This window comes from Paramisgurnus dabryanus, chromosome 15 (assembly GCF_030506205.2).
Source record: "Paramisgurnus dabryanus chromosome 15, PD_genome_1.1, whole genome shotgun sequence".
NCBI classification, from domain to species: Eukaryota; Metazoa; Chordata; class Actinopteri; order Cypriniformes; family Cobitidae; genus Paramisgurnus; species Paramisgurnus dabryanus.
This window is the reverse complement of record NC_133351.1, coordinates 9,149,043-9,168,695: the sequence shown is the minus strand read 5'-3', so window position 1 is coordinate 9,168,695 and position 19,653 is coordinate 9,149,043. Positions and strand designations below refer to the sequence as shown.

At 37.2% G+C, this 19,653-nt stretch overlaps 1 long non-coding RNA gene across 3 annotated transcripts; it reads left to right on the top strand.

The window, feature by feature from the left end:
- The first annotated feature begins 18,186 nt into the window (after positions 1-18,186).
- Positions 18,187-19,420, top strand: LOC135733086 (uncharacterized). 3 transcript variants are annotated; one of them, XR_010526887.2, is made up of 5 exons: positions 18,196-18,277; positions 18,399-18,468; positions 18,580-18,687; positions 18,800-18,896; positions 18,977-19,420. It is a non-coding gene; the product is annotated as an uncharacterized lncRNA (long non-coding RNA). The 3 variants fall into 3 exon arrangements; XR_010526888.2 differs by having other exon boundaries at positions 18,208-18,277; positions 18,575-18,687; XR_010526889.1 differs by lacking the exons at positions 18,399-18,468; positions 18,580-18,687 and having other exon boundaries at positions 18,187-18,303.
- Positions 19,421-19,653: the final 233 nt, after the last annotated feature.

Sequence of the window (19,653 nt, the reverse complement as noted above, 5' to 3'; positions counted from 1 at the left end):
CAGAAAGCTCAGATTTCATCAAAATTATTCTCATTTGTGTTCCAAAGATGAATGAAGGTCTTAAAAAATTTGTCTTACATTTGGGCATACTGCCAAAGACTTTCAAGTACCATGGTTCATGGTTTTGACAAACTAAACCTAAGCCTTAAATAAAAAAAAGAGACGTATCTGTTTTGTTTCCAAATGCATCAAGATCAAAAAGCATTGGCATACATACAGTATAGTCTGTCTGGGCCACAGCAGGGTGAATAGAGTACATTCACAAAACCGTACAGTACTGTCAAAACTGCACCTGACTCCTAATGTTTTCAGAATCACTGACCTGAAATATCCTGTGTCCATTTAGGTCTCATCTCAGTATTCACAGTGAGCTATTATGAAATTAGATTAAGCTAATGCATATGTCCTGACCTTGACTTTATTTATTGGTATGATCTACATTGTATGATCTACATCCTCATGTCAGGCTTCTGCCCTTGTTTCTATTTCCTTACCTCTTCAACGAGCTTTCTCAAGAAACCTAGACTAATATGTATATGTCCCCCTTTGTGGTTCCCATTTTCTTATATACCACGCTGGAATAGTTTTAAGTAAAATTGCCTTTTATCCAAAGCCATTATCATTTGTTGCAGGCATAAACAGAACCAAGCCATCTCTGTGATTTGCCATTTGAGTAGATTTATGCCCTCCATTCCAATCACAGAGAGTGGAAAAATCTTTTATGTCCCAACTCTATACCCTCCATGTTGCTGTTTTAACAATGATGCACAGTAAGAGACCAGCGGCTAATTCTTTTATAGTCGTAACCTTTCTCGTTCACCAAAGGACAGGATCTCTATAGCTTGCTGGAGCATATCAAGCATCTTCAGTGTGTGTTATAGGCAATTAAAGTCTCTGATGGTGAATGAGGATCTGTGCAGTGAATGGGGTTTAGTACAGTCACACGCTTTAATGTCCCCATCATCTCCTTAGTATAAAATATGTTTTGATATCAAGCAAATTAATCTGTTCTTGTATCAGTGGGTAAATTTACTGAATCAGAGCTTAAACGTCTTATATACAGTTTCAGCAGTAACAACATAAACAAACGGCATTAGTGGAACACACGTAACCAAAACATTTGTTATTTTTGGCAAGGCATTTGTTCCAGGGTTCATTTTAGCCACTTGTCAGACCATTAAACAAACAGAAACCGGAAGTTAAGTTCCGACCAGACACGTAACTGCGACAACGCATCCGATGAAACCATCTATTCATGAATATCAGCTGACATCACTCACATCTCAAACTTATCATCCGCCATTTTGAGTACCTGAAGTGGTCGCAAAAGAACTAGAAGCTATGCCTTCAATATGTTGTGAGCATCAAAATCGCTATTTTTGCAACACTAAGAAGGCTTGACACAACATGATACTTTGCTCGAAGTATCACCTGTGTCTCTACACAAGAACTCGTGCATTGAGAACATTGTTTGTGTACACAGAGTTAACTAAAAAGAAGGTTTTGAACAACTGACTTTGGCTGTTTTGGCGTCCGCTCGCCGCCATTTTCCCAGTTAAGATGTATTGATCTCTGAATGCAACGTACTGTAAGGAGGGAGGAGACTGAAGATGGATAGCTCCTAAAGCATAGTTCCATATAAATGCACGGATAATTCGTTGTTTTGTCGCAAGTGAAAACAATATTGACCTTCTAGTTGAGAAAGGAGCCTCATATGTGATTCATTCATTCGCATTCGGACATCGATTCTTTATGTTTGGCAAAGATGACGAACGGACACCATAACAGCCAAAATTATTTGTTCAAAACCTTTCTTTTTAGTAGACTCTGTGTACACAAACAATGTTCTCAATGCTCGCGTTCATGTGTAGAGATTCAGGTGATACTTCGAGCAAAGTTTCATGTTGTGTCGTGCCTTCTTAGTGTTGTAAAAATAGTGGTAGTTTGGCGCAGCGGACAGCGGCTGGAAGAATGCATCTGGGATCGAGAAGGCATCACACCCTAACCAAGATATATATTTTTTTAAAGTAGCGTTTCTTTTCATGACAGTTGAGGTGCAAAATTTTTTTGTAGCCATTTCCCATTTCCGTAAAAATCATACACTGTAAAAAAAATCAGTAGAAATTGCAGCTGGGTTGCCGGTAATTTACCGTAGATTTAAATTTATGTTATTTACTGGCAAAATTTTGTTCAAAGTTAAATGAACATTTAACATTTACAAGTCTTTGTCTTTACAGAGTAAAACTAAAAAAACAGCATCAAGCAAAACGTTCTGGGAAATAAAATCTGAAGCAAAAAAACAGAAAAAAGGTTGATGATGATTTCTGGTTCCCAGAATGCTTTGCATGAGACTGTTATTGTATAGTTTTATTCTGTAAAGATAAAGACTTGTTAATATTTAAATTTTTTTTAACTTTGAACAAACTCTTGCCAGTAAATAACATAAATTTAAATCTACGGTAAATTACCGACAACCCAGCTGCAATAACATTGTAATTTCTACGGATTTTTTTTTTACAGTGTAGACAGTAAAAAAAGGAAATCCGTAAATCGTAGCAAGTTAGCCAATGCTCAGTAGCCTACTGGTACTCTGTAGGTACTCAAGATGGTGGCAGCCAACTGGAATGACGCAAAAGGTCACATGACTGATATTCATAGGGATCAGTTCTAGATATATTGAATGCATAGCAGTAAATACGTCAAGCACTTCACCTATAACATTAGAGGGGGCGATTCTGGAGGAAGTGGAAAGCTTCACTTATCTCGGAAGCATCATCAACATACAAGGAGGGACTGATGCTGACATAAAAGCAAGAATTGGCAAGGCAAGAGTTGCTTTCAACCAACTGAAAAAGATCTGGTCCTGTAGTAACTTGACCCTCAAGACTAAAGTCAGGTTATTCAACACCACTGTGAAGCCTGTCTTAATGTATGGAGCAGAAACATGGCGAACAACAGCAGCTGGCTTAAAAAAGCTACAGACATTTATCAATTCATGTCTCCGAAAGATCCTCAGAATCCGCTGGCCCAATATCATCACCAATGAAGAGCTCTGGCGACGCACTCAACAGGAACCCATTGAAGAATTAATCCGTCAACGCAGATGGAAATGGATTGGCCACACCCTCAGAAAGCCAGCCTCCAGCATCACCAGACAATCCCTTACCTGGAATCCGCAAGGCAAGAGAAAAAGAGGTCGTCCCAGAATAACCTGGAGAAGGGAGCTGGAGGCAGACACCAAAAAGAGTGATCACAATTGGGGACAGTTGGAAAGACTGGCCAAGGACCGAGACGCCTGGAGAGACTTTGTTTGTGGCCTATGTCTCAGACGAGATGACCGGCGATGATGATGATGATGATGAGCAGTAAATACTATTGTTCTGAGGCTTTTAAGAAAATGAAAGACACCTTTTGTTAACAGTATTTTATAATATATTCAGCAGTCAATTACACCCAACTGGACCTATACTGTATTTTTCTAGGCCAGTAATTCTCAAAGTGTGGTCCGCGGACCACTAGTGGTCCGCCAAACCCCCCTAGTGGTCCGCAAAAAGATGACCTAAATTAGGCAAGTGTTTATACCAGGGCTATTCAATTGGCGGACCGCGGGTCAGACCCGGCCCCCAAGGTAATTTGATCCGTCCCTTTATGTAGTCTGTAAAAAAGACATCTCTAGAATAAATTTAGTAAGTTAGACAACGGGCCCTACAGTTACGAGTTGATGCGCGTGCGTCTGTTTCATACAGCATGAGCTGCAGAGCGCGAGTCACGTGACTGGTGCGAGCAGCTGTGTCACATGTTTATATTCGCGCTTTGGTCCACAAGTTCAACGCGATCGCCTCCCCCGCTCGCGCCCGCGTCTCAAGACGCGATAGCTGACTGTGGTGAGTTAAGAGACCGGACTCTATGGCTGTTTTAACTTTATTTGTTGTATTTCCAGCTTTAAAACACTGCCTTTTCCGACAATTGTTGTCTGATAAGTCTGCTCAATTATGACTTGCTTATCAACAATGACATTTACGTTACAGGTCTTAATAAATGAAACTGCCATTTTTCCAAAATTCAAAGCATCGTTCTCACACAATAATGCAATTTAAACGAGTAACAGTTCATTTGCACCACTGTATGCGTATCGTGCTGACAAACATACACCTGATTTCACTGCTCTTGCGAAATCTAAAAACATATTCTGTCTTATTAGAAGCTAGCCTAATGTTTGCCAATTATTAAGATGGCTGTTGTTGTTGAAATAGGGCTACTGTAATAATTAGCTTTGACAAAAAACTGCATAAAACAATGTTATGTTCCATGTTATAAACTTTTTTGATATGTGCACTGAAGTGAGTAAATGAGTTAAATTCTCAATGAGTGTGATATGGATCTTATTTACCTATTTAAATGTAGAATAAAGCTTAATGTCAAGCATAAACTGAAAGCAGCTAAAATCCACAGATCTATTAGTTTTGTAATGTACTAGTTTTTGTTTCATGTGTAAAATCCCTGTAATTTCAGTGATTTTGGACATTAAGGGGAATTTTTTTCAGCATTATATTGTTACCATAGATACGACCATAAACTTCACATACCCACCACCTCAGTTTTAAATTAATGGCTCTTTGGAATGACATTAAGTGGGACCTAGGCTGTTACAATATGTTTAATTGCAGTTTTTTTTCCACATGTGCAGTTTGTTTTTCATATTAAGCTGCAACTCATTTTACATTTACTTTTTCAAATGAAATAAAATTAATATAATAATTTCTGAACATAGCATTGCATTTGTGTTTAAAAATTTTGTTTTAGACTTAAAACAGTTGCATATTAAACTTAAATTTGGCTTATCCTTCCTATTTTGTTGTTTTTTTGGGGGCGTGTTAGAGTCAGATTCTGTTAGGTGGTCCTCAGAAAAATATTGGAAGATGAAGTGGTCCTTGGGCTGAAAAAGTTTGAGAAACACTGTTCTAGGCTGACTATTGACAGTTCACAAACACAGCAGGCTTAAGCATCATATAGAAATTCATAATGTATCACCCTCATACTATCCCAAATTTACACTCCCATATCCCAAAATGCTGGGTAAGGTCAAAAAGGGACAAACCCAGTTGTTGGGATGAAATAACCCAGAAAATATTTATATTTGATCCAACAATGGTTTAAAACAACCGACCATACATTACAACCCAACGGGTTGGGTCCGTCCCTTTCCGATCCAGCGCTGAGTTGAAAATAGTTGAAAATTCAAATATTATTTTATATATATTTCAAAATACTGTATACAAAAAAATTGACAAAAAATATATACTATATATTTTAAATATGTTTATAAAAATGTATTTTTACCCATTTATTTATTTTGGCCATTTTTTGTATATTTTAAAATATATTTTGAACCATTTATATTCATTCATAAAAGAAAACAAACCTGTAAACATAACAGGTTAAAAAAAGATTAAAATGAAATATATTTTCAACTGCAAAAATATACTTATAATTTTATATTCTATATTTATTTTGTATTTAATAAGTTAATTTTATGCTTATACTTTATACACTTAATACTTTATACATTTATACAAACGTTTATATTTTGGCCAGAATAAATATATTTTTTGCTGTATGGGTTGTAAAATCAGAAATGTATTTGTTTTTTTAAATATATGTTGAAGTGAACATTTCACCTTTTTAACCTGACCCTTTTGACATCACAAGGGGAGCCCAATTTCAATGACCAATTGTTTAGATGCTTGCAGAGAACGGTTTACCAAAAGTAAGTTACTGGGTTGTTATTTGTCACATTTTCTAGGTTGACAGAAGAACTGGGGACCCAATTATAGCACTTATTTTCAAATTCAAAAATTTATTTAATTAAGCTTTACTTTCTACAAAATGTATTAAGCATATATTTAAAACATATTTTTGGCCAAATAAATGTATTTTTTGCCTTATATGGCATCTGGTATCAGCATGAGTCTGTGTAAAATATGGAAATATATTTGGGTGAACTCTTTCAAACTCAGGGCCTTCCCAATGCTTTTGTATGTGGTACAGTCAGAAAATGTTATTACAGTTGCCAGTGGCAGCTCAAATAGACCACAACTGAAGGAATATTCGTTTGGACAGGTGCTACTTTTGTCCCCTTTACTGCTGTCGGCAGGTTATAACATTCGTCTGCAGAATGTTTTCAAACAAATCAAACAAAACCATGCGGAAGCAACATTAAACCTCCATGCCTCAGCCAGCAAAAATAAGAGTGATGTTTCAGTAGCTGAGCTGGTGACGGATACCATAGAGGTGCGCGGGGTGCGGTCATTCATCCACGGAGAAACAGTGCAGAAGATGAATTTTTCATCTTACCCTACAGATTCCTATTGATACATGCCATCTAGCTCCATTTCTGTCTTTTCATCACACCGTACCACCGTCAGCCGGCAATATATCAGTCGGTAGAATTTGTCACGCCCGTGCGTTTCTCATTTACGCATAAACAGTTTCAATGCCAAGTACTGTTTAAGGAGACAAACAAGATCACCCACACTGCTTCAATGCACTGCACATTAGCAATTAGCCGAAAGACAGGAAAGATAATTATGGCAAGTGGCTTATTTGGAAAAAGCGGTGCATGCAGACCAGCTTTTTAAATCAGGCCCGTAGACGTCCGTTGACTGGGCACAGCGCTATATGTTAATTCTGCAGAATCATCTGTCTCAAAGTCTGGCAGAATCCAGGACACAAACCCCCTTATCCATCACATCCTTTGCCAACCTGGCATCCCCCCACAGTAATCCCTTTTCTAAAGTGCCCCGTCATTTCTTTTTAAAGGACGACAGTAGCAAATAGTTGAATTTGTAGCATAGATCAGAAGTGTAGTAACAAGCTGCACCTCCAGCAATGACACACTATCAATGATAGCAACATGATACACTTCAACTATGAATGATCTGCCACTATTAAAGCTCCCTAAGGTGGCAAAATCACATTCACAATGTCCAAAACATTACAAATTTAGACACTTATGGTGAAGAAAGGTTCCTCAGATTAAATAAAGGTTTCATCGCTGTAAATAACCTTTAAAGCACCTTTATTTTTAAGAGTGTGTGATTTTATTATGTTTATTTGATGTTTTTCTGCAGTGGGATTAATTATTGTAATCACTTTGCATTTCAACCTCAGACCATTGGTTTGAAAATATGATCCAGAATGCAAAGATGCAAAGATGGCAGAAGCATGTTGTGTTGTATCCAGGGCTGCGTGCACATGCTGAGCTACTGCTATTGAGATGAATAGGAATGCATTAATACGATGGCAAAATGCATTAATGAAAATGTAAATACATAAAAAACATTTAATGCAGTGCAAAAATAAATAGTTGATAGTAGATAAAGTATTATGAATATGAGCACTAAATATTATATGCTAGCAAAACAGATGCTCAATAAATTCCACACATTTTAATGAACCCATTGCTGTCTTTGGTTTATGAATGATCATGGATAGGAGATTTTGTTTTAATTTCTATCCTAAATTGCATTAATCAAAGTGACGGCCTCTTTATTGGCTAATGGTGGGGAAGCTAGCCAGGGCAGACAACTGCTGTTGAATGAGTTGGAAACAATCTATAAATTTAAGTCAGCCCTCTAAACGGATTTACAGCGTATCTAAATACCAGTTTTCTTTTAAAGCTTTTTCAGCACAATTGTATACCATGGTTCAGTGCTTTGTGGCAGTTCCACATTGCAAAACAGTCCTGAAGAGCTCAAAATCTAATGTTTAAACATTTGCTTGTTTAACCCAATATGGCACCCATGACCAGAAAGTTTCCCAAACATTCCTCTATCTGCCACAGGTCAAATCTAATAACTCATGCTTGAGCCATAGCAGAGCAATGTTTTGAAAGCATAAAGGTACCAATAAAAGAACCAGTTTTGGCTGAATGTTTCACAAAAGGATCTTTGTAGTAAAAAAAAAAAGAGTTCACTACTTAAGATGGAAGAAAAATGAAGAAAATTTAAGAAAGAATGGTGAAGACCCTTTCACTAAATGGTTCTTTGAGGAACAAAAATGGTTCTTCGATCTAAAGAAACTTTTAAGCAACTTTATGTTTAAGAATTGAGGGCCCTATCTTGCACACAGCGCAATTGACTTTGTCAGTGACACATGTATCATTTGTATTTTGCACCGGCGCACAGCGGGTTTTTCCCTCCACTCACACACGTCGGCAAACTAGGGAATGAACTTGCACTCCCTGGGCGGTTCAGCGCAAAAAAGGAGGCGTGTTGCGGCGCAAACCATCCCTGATGCTATTTTGCAGTTTCAAAAAACAATTGCGCCACTGACCAAAAAAAAACTAGTCTAAAGTCAGTGGCGCGTTGCGCGTGGTTCATTATGCTATTTTAAGGGCGCATGCTTGACCATAATGTATAGCGTGCACAACGCGCACACACTTTGCTTATCTAATCTACACAGATGCAACAGTTATTTTTGCAAATCATAAATTGTTACAATAAAAAATATTAACACATGAGATAAGGGGAATCATAGTGGTGAGCATTGTGGTGATAGTTTTTATTTATTGTGTGGCTGCGTTAAAAAATTCTCATGCAAATAACGATTAAAATATTTTCATACGTTTGTTGTGTGGCTGTATTACGTTTATTTTATGTAAATAATAATTAAAATAACGATTAAAATATTTTCATAAGAAACCTTAATGTATATGAACTTGATTTGTAAGTGTTCTTTGGGGTTGGACCTTGCTTGCGTTTCTTGGGTCCGATTTCAAAGCCCCCAAACCCTGCGATGTCCTCTGCTGGCGTCAGGTCCTGTGTAGAGGCAGATCCACCTCCCGTTACACGGCGTGCCCGATTTATGCTGGCAAGCTTGGGATTCCCCCGTCTCCTGACATCATTGTAGCGCTTGGCGCAACGATGGGAATGCCAGCTGATGAGACAATTGTGGCTATTTCCTCTCACGCCTGTTTAACCGACGCTGATTTGGGCGGGTTTCTCCTATCCCCATACAAAACAACTTCTCTGTCTTTGACTGCTCTTACAAGAACTTCTGTCTCCTCAGCTGTGAACCGCTCCTGGCGTGCGCCTGGTAAATCCGTCATAATAGTAGCAACCCGCCATGGAATTTAAAGGGAATGTTGGATGACGTTCTGATTGGTTTATTTGACGTTACGCCCAAACCAAACCTATGTATAATGAACCTACTTCAGACCAACCCCTTATTGATTTCCCGCCGGGAAAATAGCAACAGCGCCCAAGATCCGCCCACAAAGTCACTTGCGCATTGCGCTTCGCACTTGCGTTTCAGATCGTTAAAATAGGGCCCTGAGTCTTCTTGTAAATGGCTACTACTTGCATTGGCCTTTGCATATTAGTTTAGTACAGGACCCACTGTAGTAATCAAAAATAAATATATCAATAAATACAACATGTATAACTTTTCTTTGCAAGGGTTTATTGGAGTGCTGCTTTCAGAACGCTCATAAAACGCAAAATTCTGAAACGGACTTCCTCAGGTCCTGATATGTTCGACAATGACCTTGAAAACTCATGGGCTCTCAGTCACTAATGCTCTGCTGCAGAGGAGACACAAATCAGAATTCTGGGAGCATTTCTGTGGCATTTCTCTTGCATTTTAGAAAGCCCATGAATAAAAGAGAACAACTGAAGTATGCTGAACAATGCAGGGGTATAGTAATATTTTAGCATTTTCAGTCTAAGTTTGTAGTCGATAGGAGGTAGAACCTTTGGTTAATGTTACCCATTGGCAGTGACCTCAAAATAACATGTAAACATAAAATAACAGTGTAGAAATCATGGTGCATTATGATGCAATGTTATCAAGTAAACAATCCTTACATTTAATGCCGCCCAGAGGTTGACAAGTTTGTTGATTATAAAATGTTACTCTGGAACACAAAACCAGTCATAAGGGTCGATTTTGTTAATTGAGATTCATACATCATCTGAAAGCTGAATAAAGGCTGCTGTCCATTGATGTATGGTTTGTTAAGATATAAATATATTTGGCCATGTAGAGTGGCGCAATATTTTAGCATTTTCTGTCTGTGTTTGCATTTGATATGAGGTATAACCTTTGGTTAACGTTACCCATAGGCCGTAGCCGCAACATTGCATGTGAACATACAGTAACATACTGTAGAAATCATGGCTGTCTATATAAAATGTATATAACATCTGAAAGCTCAATAAAACGCTGCTCTCCTGGATGTTTGTTAGTATATGGCAATAATTGGCAGAGATACAACGATGTATCTGAGGGTCACATGTGTTGCAGTTTGTACAGTAGTAGTTGCTAATGCAAATTGCGAGTGTGTACAGTTTTATGTAAAGGATATAAAATTATTGCACTAATTCACATAATTTTTTCAGAATGTTTAGCATCCCAGCTTACTTTTTGCTCTTAGTGGATTGTAAAACAAAGTGTGTAAATTGTAACAAAGATAGAAATACCACACAGAACCATTTTGTCACAAATAATTAATTAAAGAAATATATCACATCCATCAAACAAACAATTCTTAAAAGTCTTTTTTGTGAATCAATAGGTTTTTGTGAGGAAACATTTATATAAACCACAACTGTCTACGTGTTCACGAGAGAGTTGACTTCAGGCGGTGAGCTATATGGAGCTTTAAAAAAATGGGGCACTATCCAATTCCATTATAAAGCTGAAAAAATTATTTTGGAGTGAACTATTCCTTTAATTAGACTAGATGTAAATTGAATAAATGTGTTTTTGATTCATGCAGCCAGATCCACACACTGTTGTTTTGTGGATGTTACTAAATCACACATGACTCAGAAGACACACATCACACGTCTGGCACTTTGCCTTTGCCTGACTAAGAATAAGACTTGAATCTCCGACACCACACACACATCTTATTTCTATTCAGGTTTTGCATGGTCTAAATCTGCTAGCTGTTGTTGTTTTACAGAAATTGTAAAAAAAGAATAAACCCAAGAAAAAGTGAGAAAAATATCAACTACAGACCATTCTGCAAGAAGTAAACAACACTGATTCAGGAAAAATGAGAAAAAAGGAAGGGCTTCTGGGCCAGTGTTCTTAATGTCTTTCAATATGGTCAATTCAGAATAGAAAATTGTAATTGAATACAAATCCAATAAATCTAATTAGAAATTCTGTATTCATTGTATTTTTATGCTTATTAGAATATCACATTGTTAGCTTGGCAACAATTGCTGTATTTTCCGGACTATAAGTCGCTATGGAGTATAAGTCGCATCTGTCAAAAGTATCAAAAGACAAAGTAATACTCTGTCAGAGTATTTCTATGCCGAATGCACTTCCCCAGGGTTCGTACAAGTTTTAGAAAGTATTTTTCGATTACGGGTCCAGCTGACATTTTAGGGGTTTCAATAAATATCACTTCTTTTGATGGGCACTTGCCCCAGAAAACCCCGCCCACCTGTCAATCAGCGGGAGACGCTAGAACTTGCAAACATCACAACACGCAACACAGCTTTGTTTAATTTTAAAACTCAACAATGGCACGAAGGATGAAGTGTGTTTTTGGATGTAAGGAGAAAAGCCAGCCTTATGGAAACAATGGATATAGTTTATTTATCCGGGGTAGCCGCAGAGCTTTGCGTGTTTGATACGCTGGATTTCATTGAAAAGTCCCGACAGGGTCATGAGTTGCATGCGGTAAGTAAAACTTCTGTCTTATGTTGGAAATAGTCGTGTGCATATTATATAAATGACAAGAACATGTAGGGAATCATAAGTTAAACAGTGTTGGGTAGTTTGCATGACACGTACTCGCACCTCCCGCGCTTTCTTACGTTATTGGAAAGATTCTGTAAACATAAACTTTCTTTTATAAATCTGATTAAACTAAAGACTCTGAGATATAAAGGATGTAATACTACTCTATAGGTACTCCAGATTAACATCAGGAATGCAGAAACAGCGTGTGTTACATGAGCTTTAAACTCAAATTGTGCTAAAAACACCTTTATTCTAGGCCATTTCAGATACGGCGTATCAATTTTTTACAGAGCCCCTCACCCAGCTAACTGTCAGTTTTTATCAGTTGATTATTGGTTCTTTTAACTGGAAGGCGGGACTTCCATCGCCAGAGCGGCCATCTTGAGCACTGCATTTCCCCTATTCATGGTTATAAGAGTGCCCAATCTTACTAATAAGGTTGAATTTCATTTAGGGTGCTAACTTTGAAGCAGCTCAATCCGCTTGTTAAGTCTGGCGACATGCAGCGCTTCCGGGTCCAACTGAAATGCCATAGGGAAATAACATGCTTGGAGTGAGGGTGTGTCCTTTTAAATGAAAATGAGCTGATCTCTGCACTAAATTGGAGTGCTGTGGTTGGATGGTGCAGATTAAGGGGCGGTATTATCCCCTTCTGACATCACAAGGGGAGCCAAATTTCAATTACCTATTTTTCACGTTGCAGAGAATGGTTTAACAAAACGAAATTACTGGATTGTTCTTTTTCATGTTTTCTAGGTTGATAGAAGCTCTGGGGACCCAATTATAGCACTTAAACATGGAAAAAGTTATATTTTCATGATATGTCCCCTTTAACAAGCAGAAATGGATAAAATGTAAATGAGAGAAATGATTTTCTTTTCTTTTACTGGCTATAAAAAACAGAAAAAAATTATCATTTCATAAGATTAAAATTGTTTTCAGGGAATAAGTCTTAAACTTAAAATATAGTTTAAGAATAGTAAGCCATTTAAGATATATTATTTGGAATTATGCTGAAGGCATTTTGCATGCAGAGAAAACAAGACATAAATATTGATTGGGACAATGACATTTTGCATTAATGTAACAAGTAGTCGCTAATCAAATAACACTTATATGAGTGTATAAATGATCGTCAGTGCTCTATCACAGATACATCAGGGACAGTGGAGTAATTGTTTGGGTGGCTCGGCGTGACTTGGATTAAAATGTTCTTTGGAGAGAATGTCATTCCGGGCTTTTGATCTGTTCGCTTGAAATTCACGGTGCAGTGTCACATAATTGATGATGTGGGAGTGAAATAAATATTTAAAATCCAGTGCAGACAGGACTGGCTGTAAGAATAGAGGGGGATGTTTCACCTCACCACCACAGTTGCACCAAACCACCCAGTGTTTCATTCACCCAAATGCCCTTTTGTTGTCGGTCAGTTTCACCGAGCTCAGTTTAGCGTGACTGATAATGAAAATGCAGGTAACGACCCATTTTCTGTCTGGCAAATAACAATGACAGCAGCAGTCGCTGAATGCTTGGATCAAATGGCCATGGGGGGCGATTGCCGTGTATGCCCGACCTCGAGCTGTTTGTGCCTCTGGGTTCTCCAGAGTGCAGTGACTTAGCAGTAATCAAATCATATGAGGAGAATGAGCTCAGAGAGGCTGTTGCACAGGCTGAAAACAGACAAGAGCCTTGGGTACCAGAAAGAGAGGACTTACAAATGCAATAAAGAGCCTTGCAGGCTGATTTCAATTGAGTGCTACTGTTCCTAGACCAGTGAATGCCTTTAAAACTGTGATGCAATTTGGCAACTGGAACTACTGTACAGTGGATTACAGTTTGCGTTGCATTAGCAAATACTTCATGTAACCCAGTTTCACAAGGTCGCATTTTAAAAGCTATTATATTTGGGTCTTTATATGTCTAATAATCACCCTTGGTTTTACTTATAATACATTTTTATAGCATAGTACATAGTTTTGCATTAAAAGTGTTTAAATTAATGAAGTTCTAAATGTAGATATGGGAGGAGCCTAAACATGAAGTCCTGTCAATCATTATTACGACCGTTAATAAAAAGCAGTGAAAAATGTCATTGAAATGTAGCTCCCCTTGTGATGTCAGAAGGGTATAACACCGCCCCTTAATCTGCACTATCCAACCACAGCACTGCCATTTAGAGATCAGCTCATTTGCATTTTACAGGACACACCCAAAAATGGCACATTTTTGCTCACACCTACAAAGTGGCAATTTTAACATACTATAATAAATTATCAATATAATATTCTAAGCTAAACCCTCACATACGTACTCTGGGGACACCAAAGATTTATTTGACATCTTAAAAAAATCTTGTGAAATGTCCCCTTTACTATACTCTGATTACCCATGAGATTAAGCGAGTATCTGCCAAACGTGAGCGTCTCTTTTATCATAAACCCCGTCAAAGCGTTTGCAGCAGGCACGTATTTTGACATGACGTGTGATGCACATAGGTTCACATGACGCACCGAACACATATTTTGACATGACAAGCCACACACAGTGGGCTAAATACAAGCTTTTTACGAGCTTCGCATTGTGCAGCCCGACGTCCTTAAAATGCAAGGCAGATAAAGGTAAAACGACTGTGAATTGCATTCAAACTTGGGTGTGAGAACTTGGACTTGAATGCAACCCGAATGTGGCTGCCATATGCATAACAGCACCTCCTAATCTGTGGTTTAGTTGTGTCATTTTTAGTGAAAATTTTTAGAAGTGGTATATTTTGCCTAAAAACGTTTGCATGCACTTAGAGGGTTTTGCAGCAAAAGCCAGTCAAAATTGTTAAATAGCAACGACGTGTGAAAATAAGGCATTTTGATTTCTGACTAATAACATTTTCATTGCCATTAAAGTGAAATTACTGATAAGAGTCTAATAAAAAAAATGCTAATTTTCAAGAAAACATGTCAGACGCACTTAAGGGGGCTTTGTATTTGAACTTGTCATAAACAAACTATCATTACCATATTTTCCAGACTATAAGTTGCACTTTTTTCATAGTTTGGCTTGTCCTGGAACTTAAATTCAGGTGTGACTTACACATAAAAATTATTTCATATTTATGTAATTCAATGAATTCAGTGATGTGGAATGACTTTTTTGAACTTGATTTGGCTTATCGTGTTAATTTCGCCTATTCAGCCTGCCAGGTATGTTCTGTATGCTATTGTGTATTGTGTAAATAACAATTTGTGTTACTTTAAAATGTACGGACACCTATTCAGCCTGCTGTTCTGTGCTATTGTTTAGTTGAATAACTCATCTTTCCAGATTAAATATCTGTTCTTCGGTTTGGATTTTGTGAAATCATTTACTAAATAAATGTGAAGTATAGTCCAGTGCAATTTATATATGTTTTTTCCTCTGCAAAACGCATTTTTGACTGATGCGACTTATAGTCCTGAGCGACTTATTGTCCCGAAAATACGGTAACCAAGATTTGTAAAAGTATTATTTAAAGTTATTTCTTATGTCATTTCTTTGTTAACAAATTCAACCTTCTGTATAGTGATATACCGTATAAACTCACAGCAGAATTTATAATCCAGAATGTTTATGTGTTGAAGATGTTGTGTTGTTGATTAAGACGAGTACTCTGGGATATAGGTTGTTGTATTGTTGCATCACCTAACTACTATTGAGCATCAGCTGCCAAACAGATGGTCTTACATTCTTGTTATATGTGTTATGAATTCAAAAATGCATTTTCTGTCGATGGTCGCAAGCTGGCAGCCAAGCAAACAAATGTCTGCATTTGTAAATACCGTCACCAAAAAAACTTCACAAAAGCAATTTCACAAAATAACCCATATTCTATTAGGAAACAATTGTTAATTTAAAGATTTGCTCTGTGTTATAAAGCAACATGCTCCAAGCAGAGAACTGTAAGGTCAAGTCTCTATTCACTAATGGATAGATGTATGGATGTGGCCATTTCTGCACAGAGATTCCTCCATATTGATTGAATTTCATATGGATTAACTGTGGGGAAGTCTGGTGGAGAAAAACAAAACCGATCAAATGCCTCTCTGGCCAGAAGGAGAATGGCAGGAGTTCCATGGGGACAGGCGTTTTAGATGTGGTTGCCTGCGCTCTTCACAGTGTGAAAAGCCTTTTACAAGTCACCTCGGCCACTTCACAGTGTTTCCTCTGTATTCCACAGCAGGGCTATCCCACACTACCACCATTCTCTTCACCACAGCCAGGATCTGCACCGCCGCAGGATGTAAAAAATGCCAGAGCCTAATGCTGTAACTTGTGTAAGCAAGTTGAAAAATGAATAATACATTGTGTTTTGATGCATGAACGTTGAGATGCACTGCACACAGAGTAAAGATGAAAGATAAAATACAAGAGCATTCAGAGGAAATTTTCAGATCTATTTTTAAATTTCCTTTAGATTATTGTCACACATCTAATGCTGCGTTCACACCAGTCGTGGTAGAGGCGTCAAGCGCAAGTGAGTTCTACTTAAGTAAACCAATCTGGAGTTTCTCTAGTAGTGACGGGATTACAGGAAGCGAGCGACTCGCCGAAGCCCTTCCCATGATGTGAATTTCCGCGTGAATGTCTCGACGATTAGAATTTCATGCGCAGATGAGCTCAAAATGAAGCGAGTGAGTGAGCTCAAAATGTTCAAGCGGCAAACTACACTGTCAGAAATAGGGGTACAGTAGGGGTCCATTTCTGTCCCCCAAGGTACAATCAACACAAAAGTACCCCATAGGGCTCATTATTGGACCTCAAGGTACATGTATGTACCTTTTTGAGGGTCAAAAAGGTACATATTTGTTCCCAAGCATTAAAAGGTACATATTTGTACCATTTCTTTTAAAGGATAAGGTACAATGTTAAGAGACAGCCTCTTGCCATTTTTTTTTTTAATTTGTTGTTCTAGACAACAGCTGTAAATCTGGTCAGTAACGTAAATAACTATTGTGTCAATTTTTGTTTCCTTTAGTTGGACACATGGGTATTGAAGTAGTATTAGTTTTCTTCTGTTCATTGACAGTGTGTTTAATTTTAAATTTAAATTTTAAATTTTAATGAAAAAAAGTTAATTTCACTTAATAAAAACTGTGATATGAACTCAAAAACTGCAATTGATTAACCATTATTTAAACTGAATAAATACTTAATAACTGAATCCCTCACACACACCGAAAAAAAACCCGCGCTTTTATTTTGACACGCGCCCATCCACCCACATCTCACGGTCGGAGTCAGTTTCACAGAGCAGCGCAGGAGGACGAAAGACACATAAGAACATTAACAGGTAAGCACTGGAAACTCATTCATCATCTTTAAAACATTTTTTAACTTTAAAAATGTGTTGTTTGTCGTGGCTCTTCATTTTAATACTGATTCGGTTACGGTTATTTGTGTAAAGTTGTATACGACGAGTCAACGCGATATTGACACAGCACTATTGCCTCAGACTCCTCAGACTCATTTTTATGAGCAGGTTAGTGTGCATTAAGTACACCACAGTTATGTAAGTGGAGAAATAATTCCTATTTATGTGTGTTTTCTCACAGTTTAGTTTGAATCTCTCTCAGTCAGTCAGGGGGAGATTAACTGACAGACTGTATAACGTTACACGTCTTACCAAGAAACCTTTAAAAGGTAACGTTACCACATTTATTAATTTATTTATTATGTTGTTTGAGTATACCACAGTTCTGTATGTGGAAAATGTATTTATATTTATGTGTGTTTACTCACAGTTTAGCACAAATGTTTCCCGTGGAAGTTTGAATCTCTCTCAGTCAGTCAGGGGGGAGATTGACTGACAGACTGTCTACTTGCCACCAAACAGTAATTTACCCTGATACCTTTTTAAGGTAACGTTACCACATTTATTAATTTATTTATTATGTTGTTTGAGTACACCACAGTTCTGTAAGTGGAAAATTAATTAATATTTATGTGTGTTTACTCACAGTTTAGCACAAATGTTTCCCGTGGAAGTTTGAATCTCTCTCAGTCAGTCAGGGGGTAGATTGCCTGACAGACTGTCTACTTGCCACCAAACAGTAATTTACCCTGATACCTTTTTAAGGTAACGTTACCACATTTATTAATTTATTTATTATGTTGTTTGAGTACACCACAGTTCTGTAAGTGGAAAATGAATTAATATTTATGTGTGTTTACTCACAGTTTAGCACAAATGTTTCCCGTGGAAGTTTGAATCTCTCTCAGTCAGTCAGGGGGTAGATTGACTGACAGACTGTCTACTTGCCACCAAACAGTAATTTACCCTGATACCTTTTTAAGGTAACGTTACCACATTTATTAATTTATTTATTATGTTGTTTGAGTACACCACAGTTCTGTAAGTGGAAAATTAATTTATATTTATGTTTGTTTACTCACAGTTTAGCGCAAACGTTTCCTGCGCAAGTTTGAATCTCTCAGTCAGGGGGGAGATTGACTGACTGACTGACTGTCTACTCGCCACCAAACAGTCAGTTACACAGAAACCTTTTAAAGGTAACATTACCACATTTATTTATTTTTTATGTTGCGTGAGTACACCACAGTTATGTAAGTGAAAAATAATTCATATTTATGTGTTTCTCTCTCAGTAAGGACTAACGTTAACTGACTGTCTGTCTGTCTGCTCTCAACCAAACAGTCATTCAAGACCTTTTAAAGGTAACATTACCACGTTCATTCATTCATTCATTTATTATGTTGTTTAAGTACACCACAATTCTGTTAAGTGAAAAATTTATTAATATTTATGTGTGTTTTCTCACAGTTTAGTGCAAATGTTTCCTGCGCAAGTTTGAATCTCTCTCAGTCAGGAGGGAGATTGACTGACAGACTGTCTACTCGCCACCAAACAGTAATCTACACAGAAACCTTTTAAAGGTAACGTTACCACATTTATTAATTTATTTATTATGTTGTGTGAGTACACCACAGTTCTTATTAAAGAATTAAAGTGGAAAATTAATTCATATTTATATGTGTTTTCTCACAGTTTAGCACAAACGTTTCCCGCGCAAGTTTGGATCTTTACCATTGAGGGTGGCTGACTGTTCTCGACCAACCATCATTCACACGCAAAAACTTTAAAGGTACCACATTTATTTATGTTGTGAGTATACCACAGTTCTGTCAGTGGAAAATGTATTCATAATTTTGTGTTTTCTCACAGATAAGTATGAACGTGCCCAGAGCAGTTTTCGATCTTTACCATTAAGGAGGCTGACTGACTATCCTCTACCACCCGTCATTAACACAAGAAAAACTAAAGAAATGTTACTCCATATGGACCTATTCATTTACTCATTATGCTGTGAGTACACCACAGTTTTATCAGGGAAAAAATTTATATTTGTGTGTTTCTCACTGCTTGGCAAGGACAGATGTGGCCCTGTTAAAAATGTTTAAATGTCGTTTGGTTTAAGGAACAGCACACTGATTTTGTTTTAAAATATTCCTGTTTGGACATTCTGTTAAAGTCATAAAGAAATACTTGATATATTTCATAAGTAAAGTGTAAATGTAATATTAGTTTTTAATGTTGTGAATTTGGACTGAACAGCACACTTCTGTTTTATATCTAAACCTTTTGTAAAATAAATGATTGTTCAATAAACTGTGTATTTTATCTTTTCTGTTATCATTTTTTATACTAATGTTTAAAATGTACCTTTACGCTAAACGATTGGCTAAACCAACACAAATATATTGAGTCATATGCACTTATAATTTAAAGTTTACAGTACTTAGATTGAGATATATGTATAAGTTTTAAAACCATAATCAATGAGTGTACCCTGTCAAAACCAATTTTGTACCCTTTTTGAAGGGTCCATATTTGTACTGTTA